This window comes from Pinus tabuliformis, chromosome 2_2 (genome assembly GCF_031772625.1).
Source record: "Pinus tabuliformis cultivar Carrire ecotype Pingquan chromosome 2_2, CPIR1, whole genome shotgun sequence".
Taxonomy (NCBI): Eukaryota; Viridiplantae; Streptophyta; class Pinopsida; order Pinales; family Pinaceae; genus Pinus; species Pinus tabuliformis.
The window spans coordinates 984,109,412-984,117,608 of NC_142300.1; the positions used below are offsets into that span (position 1 = coordinate 984,109,412).

Below are 8,197 nucleotides of genomic sequence, written 5' to 3' on the forward strand. Positions count from 1 at the left end.
CACAAATATTTTCTTCTTGCTATACCAGGAAATTGTTGTGTACCCAACATTTAAAATTCCACTTGTGTACTCTTTCGGTCAGATGGACTACCTACACAATATGCATATGTGAAGCCACATAGCTTCACTCACTCTGTCTGTTTGTAACATAATCCATGGTTATTGCCTCTTAGGTACTATAAAACATGCTTACTTTCCTTCCAATATAATTTGGTTGGCCTAACCATAGCTTGGCTCAAATAATTGACTGCATAGCACATATCTAGCCATGTGTTCACAAGATACATAAGTTAATCCACTAACTATCGATAAATGGTAGCATCCACCTCTTCACTTGAAATGACAGTCTCCTTCCTCTAGTTGGTCACTAGAGGAGTCCCCATGGGTTTACAACTATCCATGTGAAATATATGTGGTATCTCGGTGGCATACTTTTGTTGAGACACAAATAATCCCCCGTCATATTTCCATACTTCTAGCCTGAGGAAGTAGTGCATGAGACCCATGTCCTTCATTTCAAATTCCATAGCAAGGTCCTCCTTGCAAAATATGAACACTTTCTTATTACCTGTCAATATTAAATCATCAAAATATAAAACAATGATAAGAAATTTACCTTCTACCAAGATATGATAAAGGTTCTCATCTGCTTCACTTTTGGTGAATCCCAAACCAATGAGATAACTATCGATCCTGGTGTACCAAGCACGGGGTGCCTATTTGAGACCATACAATGATTGCCCGAGGCTGCACACATTAGACTCTTGATCAAATGTTTCAATACCTTATGGTTTCTCGATGTACACATCGTCCTTAATAGCACCATCGAGAAATGTCGTTTTTACATCCATCTGGTGGATTTTCCACCCCATCTGCGTAGCCAGTGTGAGATTTGATCTAATGGATGAATACCTTGATACGTGAGCAAAGGTTTCCTCATAGTCAATTCCATCGACTTGAGATAATCCTTTGGCCACAAATTTGACCTTATACTTCTCTATGATTTTATCTTCTACATGCTTAACCTTAAAGACCCATTTCAAACCTGAAATTGAATTATCTGTTGGTCTTGGAACCACTTCCCAAACACTGTTCTTCTTTCTTCCTCACTTCTCAAACACTGTACCACATTCTCCCTCACTTCTTGCACTAATCTATCAGCTTCCCTAGTTCTTTTTCTACCTTCTCTGGATGGTTCTGATTGAGTGGATGTCTCCACTCTGCCTCCTCTCTGATCCTCTATTTGTGGTTGTTCCACAATTACTTGAGGCTCCTCCTTTGTAGCTAAAATCTTCTGTTTTAGTGGTATTTGAAGCTCCCTCTCAGGAGAGCACAACATCACTTCCTCCTCATCAAAATTTACATCCCTTCACATAAATGTCATTCTTAAGGAAGGTAATTACACATGGTAATCGTTTGGAGTTCCTGTGTAACCCACAAAAACTCTCAACTCCATTGTTGGCTCAATTTTCTTCTTTGAATCTTTGGAGACATGGAAGCGAACAGAGGCTCCAAAAATACTAAAGTGAGACACATCCAACTTTCTCCCTAAGAAACCCTCCTTTGTTGTCATCATACCAAGAATTTGATGAGGACTCTGGTGCTTCAAGTAGACTAATGTGTTACATGCCTCTACCCACAAATGTAGTGGCAAGCCTTGGTCATGTAGCATATCTCTCGCAACTTCCATAATGCTTCAGTTCTTCCTCTTAGTTACCTCATTTTGTTGTGGTTTGTGAGGTCTTACCAGCTCTATTTGAATTCCTTACTTCACATAGAACTCCTTGAAGTCATTTGAAACATACTCACCTCCATTGTCACTCCTAGGAGCCTTCACCTTCTTATCGGTCTCTTTCTCAACTAGTGCCTTGAATTCTACAAACTTTGAGAATGTATCATCCTTCTTCTGCATGAAGAATATCCAACACTTCCTTGATTATTCATTAATAAAAATAACAAAATATTTGTGTTTGATAGTGGAGGTTGTCGAGAAAGGTCCAAAAACATCATAGTGGACTCTTTCCAAGACTAGATGTGCTTTGTTGTCTCATTATTGGAATGTGTATTTCACATACTTCCCTAAGGTACAACCTTTGCAGACATCCTGCTGCTCAAGTGCTACTTTAGGGAGGCCAGTGGTTATTTTTTACATAATTTTCAGGGTGCCATGATGTAAATGGCCCAATATACTATGCCAAAGTCCACTGACATCATGGCTCTACATTTTCTCTTCCTTACTGCTTAATGCATCACAATATTCCACATCAAATTGATATAGGTTCTTCACATGAACCGCAATCTGCTTCACCTGTCTAGTGGTTATGTGTCTTAGGAATTCTTTACCTTTGCTGAAGATCACATCATAACTGCAGTCTTCCCAAAACGCTACATAGATGAGATTCTTCTTTAGGTCTGGCACAAACATGGCATCTTTGAGCTGAAGAGGGGATCCCAATTCCCTCTTAAAGGTTACTGTACCAATCCCAATATCGCTCTACTTTCTGTCATCCCCAAGCTCAATATACATCTGGATATCTTTCTCCTCTAGGTCACTGAAAAAATATCTACAACCTATTATGTTGAACGAGGAAACTGAGTCCAAGTACCACACACTCCCCATCATCGTATTGGCCATGCATGCGATAATGGTGAAGTCTAGCTCAAACTGTGAAGCAAATGGCTCACCTGTTGCTCCTCCTAAGTTATTCTTTCCAGAATTTTTGTGTGGACATTTTGTAGCATAGTGCCTAAATTCATGACATTTGAAGGATTTTAGTTTGGACAAGTCTTTCTTCTTATCCCCTTGGATAGATTATGGTTTGGTTTGAGACTTATTCCATTTTCCCTTCTTTCCTTTTCCAACCAATGAAAAATTTTCTTCATCCTTCCCCTTGGATGAACTTCCATCTCTGGTATTCCACCTAATATTTTCTTGTACCAAATCAGACAACAAGCATTCCCAATTTAGTAATTTCTCCCTCGCGTTCACGAGTCCTGGTAGTTATGCCAACTTTTGGGAAGGCCTAGAAGAGCTAGGCTTAGCAGGTCATCTTCTGTAACATTCACACCAACCCCTCCAAGCTCATCCTAAACTTGTGTAAATCTGGTGAGATACTCTAGAATAATATCATTCTTTTGTATCTTGATGTTTTGAAGTTTTTCTTTAAGGACTAGGTTTCTGTGGTCACTGTTATTCTCGAATAAATCTATTAGTTCCTTGCACGTTGTGAAAGGAATTTCTTTCCCATTGAGGATTGAGACAATGTGGTCTTGCACTCCATCCAGGATTATTCTCCTCACCTTGGTGACCTTTCTTCCATTGGGCTAGGTTCTTGGCATCAACTGATCCTTATTTTGGAATATTTTTCTTGACATATTCCAGCAAGCCATTATCATCAAGCACCACCTCCATGTTATCTTTCCATGAAATGAAATTTGAGCTACCTTCCAAGGCATACTAGTCTCAGTCCATTGAAGTCTATTCTCCCAAATTTGAAGAGATCATGCTACATTGAAGCTGCAAATTCGAACCTTCTGAGAAACAATGTTGAAATTCTTGTTCTAATGTGAATATCACTCTTATACCATGTAGAAATTTAGTTATAGAGTTGCAACTACTCAAGAAATTTAGTCTAAAATCAAGAGACACAATTCTACTCTATTGATCTGTGAAATTTAATTCATAATTTAGAACAACATTCAAAAACATGCAATAAGAAATAACAAACATGCACAATATTTTTCTAGGGGAACCCAACTAGGGGAAAACCTGTCAAGCCTCTTTGCATTAATAAGATGAAAAAATAATGTATTACAATTGCTTTCCCACACTGAGCACAACATGCAAGTGAATAAACTTTCCCTCTACTCACTACGAAGCTATGACCCAAACTTAGTCAATTTCAACCTCTATTTGAGCCCCTATTTCCTTGCACAAATCCTGAAGAATTAGCTCCTATTTTTTAGGAATTTTCCTCCAATTGATTGTGCAATTCCCAAGGATTTATCAACTGAATGCATGTAATACCTGTACAATAAAAGTAGTTTACAACTGCTTGTTACATTGCCTTAGAATCTCCACCAGAGTCGGGAACTCTAATTCTCTACATGCACAAGCTATTTTTGGTTGATTGATAAATTAACTCGATGATCACTGAGTTAGACTATTGTCCCACTACACAACTGACCTTCCAATAGTTCCTTTAACTATTAGAAATAGTTTAACTAGACACAACTAGATATAAATTAACGTGATTATGAAAATTTAGTAATCACACATGCTTAACTAAACTCTAAGCCCTGTAACTCAAATTTATTGAGCTAACTAAGTGACTTAACTTGTTGTTGCTATGAGTGTTGTTATAGTTATTACCTACTATTACACATTGTTATGTTTATGATTGAATGTTCAATGTTGGGTAGGGAAACTATGGCCTGCATATACCTTGCATAATAGACACTAGTATCGTGAATGCAAATGTAGGTCCCTTTTTCAAAAAACATCTTTTCCAAGTTAGGGCTATTTACAATGTCTATTGTACTTGCAATTATGTGTTCTGTTCTTAAAAGAAAACTAATGTCTTAGTTATTATTTCTCGTATGCGGACATATGTATTTTCTAAAGGAAAGCTAATGCATTTATTACATGCAATAACTTGTTTTTTTTCCAAGGTCTAACATAATAATTATTCTTTTTATGTACACAAATCCATGTTTCTCTTTAAAGGGTCCAACACAATATTCATTTCCTTTCCATGCATATTTCTTCTCAAGGATCCTACATCCTAAGTGTACTTTTCATGGATGCAAATCAAACACAATATTTTTATTTTTTATGCAAGGAAATAACATATTTATTTTCAAGAAATCTAATTCATTAATTATTGTTTTTTTTGCATGCAAATACACATCCATGTTCTCAAAAGGAGAGTTTAAACATAATAGCCATTAAACACAAGTTTCAATTTCAAGAATTCTAACACACAATCAATATTTTCTCTGCATGTAAATACATATAGTTATAACACATTGGTTGTTCTTGGTGCATTCACTAAATAATATTTTTTCAAAGGCCTAATGCAAAGCACCATTCTTTCATGCATAACGACCATGGAAAATTTTAGGGGCTAATATTCGCAAGAGGGCTAATTTTCCATGGTTTTTCCAAAAAAAGATTCGCTAACTTCCATTTTTTTTCTAAAAATGATTCACCCAAATTTTATAGTATGAAATTATTTTACCTTAAAAATTGCCAAAATTGTATAAAGGCTATATATAAAACTATTATAAGTTTTCATGTTTTTACAAAGATATCAACAAACATTTTAAAATATGCAATTTTTGGACTAGTAAGATTCACCAAGATTTCTAAACTTTAAAACAGTTTTTCATCCTTAAAATTTTCCCTGATAAACACACGTTTTTCTTTTCCAACAATTTAATACAATAATGTATGCAAAATCTTTTCCCTGAACCAAGATTCTAATACGATAACGTATGCAAGGACAATTCACTTTGAAATATAATACAATGATGCATGCAATTAATATTTCCTTTTCACAAACTAACATATAAATTCATTTCAAGAATCCAAATATAGTGGATATTATTATTGTGCACATATTACTGTTAAGTGTCTATAGGAGTCATGGTAATATCTCTAAGGAAATTAATAATCTAATTCTCTCTCATAATTTCTCGGAAATGGTTTTTTTAATGAAATAACTTATTTTCTTTCTCTTTTCATAAGAAAAGTTTGCATACATTATTTTCAGGGAAAATATCATGATTTCTTTAATATTTTTACCTGTGTTTTTTTAAAAGAAAACAACATCCCTAACTTATCTTTTTATTGTGCAAGAAAACAACATTCCTAACTTATATTTTTATTGTGCATAAACTAAGCAAACATTTTCAAGAACTTAGCAAGATATACACATACACACATGCAATATTTTAATGCACAAAAACTTTGCATGATTTTACAAAGAGATTAACAAAATCACCAAACAACTTACTCTTTTTAAATAGTACCACAAAAATTAACTACTCTTTTAACCAAAAAGATATAGTTACTTATCTCTTTCGTGTGGTCTGGCCTTGGCTTGAATGGTTCTATGGTCATTCTTTAACTCCCAACAATCTTTGCATCCTTTGCACTCCACCATTAGATCATCAAGATTGTAGGGAATCTCGCATTTACAGTACATTGCCACTCTGTCTAAGGTGAAACCATTGGTAGAAAATTCTCACTCAAATTGGTAAAAGTAATCATCGACACCAACACTCTCGAGCTTGGTCTAGTTCTTGACGTTGTGAACAATACTTTTCCCTCAATTGGGTCAGCATTCTACACATCAAAGTGATTAGAGAGGAAGAGATCCTTGGCACCACAGAACTGCCTCCACCAACTGATTCGGGCCTATAATACCAACAAAACTTCAATTCCATATTATTCCAAATATTGCTCTCGATTTTCTCCATTCTAGCTACAAACAAAGGCTTATTGGAATGTGACATGTGCTTCAATAAGAAATCTCTTGCTCTGATGACTTTTTAGTTCCCTTGATGGTATACGCATCCAAGGATTTCTTAGCAAGTTGCATCTTAGCCATATTACTCTTGCTTCTACCATATTTACCGCCTATCCATAATACTCACTATGTCAATTACCAAAGATTACCAAGGGAAGAGATAGCACAGTTACTCTACAAGGCCTTTATGAGTATATAGAGTCTTTAGAGAAACGTAGAGAAGAAAGAGAAGCCAAGCTACAAAAAGAGTTAGAAGCCATGCTGGAAAATAAATTTGCATCTCTTGAAGACACGATCCAAAAACAAATAGAAAATAAAATAGAACTACTGGAGAATAAAATGGAGGCAATGGAGACTAGACTGCAGGTTATAGAAAAACAAAACCAAGATACTAACCAACCATCCTAGCAAGGAGATGCTGATACTTTAGAGAGTCTTAAAATGAAAGACATGATTAAAGAACTAGAAGAAAAAGTTAATAGCCGCCTCACCCTAAATAATGTGGTAGATAAGTTAGATATCAAACCAATTAAAGATGAAATGAAAAAATTAATAGAATTAGACCACGAACATAACAAAAGGGCCTTAAACCTTATAATATTCGGTTTAAAAGAGGAAGTAGATTAGGATACTTTAGCCTTAGCCCAGACAAAACTACATAATAGATTACAAATTGAAACAGTGTGTCTCATAGAAGCAACAAGGTTGGCGAAATTAACCGAGAATAAAGGAAGACTAATCCGCATAAAGGTGAGCTCCATTGATCATAAGCATGACATACTTAGTAAAACCTCAAGTCTAAAAGGAACGGGAATATTCATAAATGAAGATCTCATTCCAGAAGATCAAGCAGAATTAAGAAAGGAGGTTCAAAAGGTAAAAGAAGCTAGAAAGGAAGGAAAATGGGCAATAATTAGAAATAGAAAATCCTTTATTCGAGATAGAAACCAAAAAGATAGTAATCAATAGCAATTAAACATGCTCAGGATCCTTTCTTGGAATTGTCGGGGCTTCCCATGGAACAAAGGCCCCAAGCTAAGTTGGATTTCAAATGATGTTGATATTATTTTGCTTGTTGAAACTTGGGAGCACGAAGAATCTAAGGTCCCTAACATAGATGGCTTTACGTTATGGTCTACCTGGAACAAGCGATCCTCCTGTAGAGGCATTGGGGGAATAGCTTGTTACATTAAGAAGAACATCTCCCCCATGTTAGGATTTATAAAAATGACCCTCACAACCAATATAGTTGGATAGAGATCAAAGACATTAATAATAAAAAGTCCTACATAGCAATATGTTATTTTCCCCCCATTAATTCTAACTTCTATAAGAAGAAGAATCTAGATAAAACTAACCCTTACAATGGTTTAGAGAATGATATTTCTAGCCTAAGGAATGACGGTATAATATCCTTTTAATAGGTGACTTTAATGCTCGAACTTCAAACAACCAAGCTATTATTCTAAGCAATCATTCCAACTCTAATCCTCTTTGGTTAGACGAAGAGCCTACTCTGGCTAGCAGGTACAAAAGGAGCTCTGAAGACCTCGGGGAAAATTTGTTTGGGTCGGAGCTAGTCAAGCTCTGTAGTGCTCAGGATCTCATAATTTGCAATGGTATAAAGAAGTGCCCAATTCTAGCAAGATGACCTGCATCCATGG

At 35.6% G+C, this 8,197-nt stretch overlaps 1 pseudogene; it reads right to left on the reverse strand.

Moving 5' to 3' along the window:
* Positions 1-6,071: 6,071 nt before the first annotated feature.
* LOC149196604 (chromatin remodeling protein EBS pseudogene) lies at positions 6,072-6,614 on the reverse strand (annotated as a pseudogene).
* Between the last annotated feature and the right edge of the window lie 1,583 nt (positions 6,615-8,197).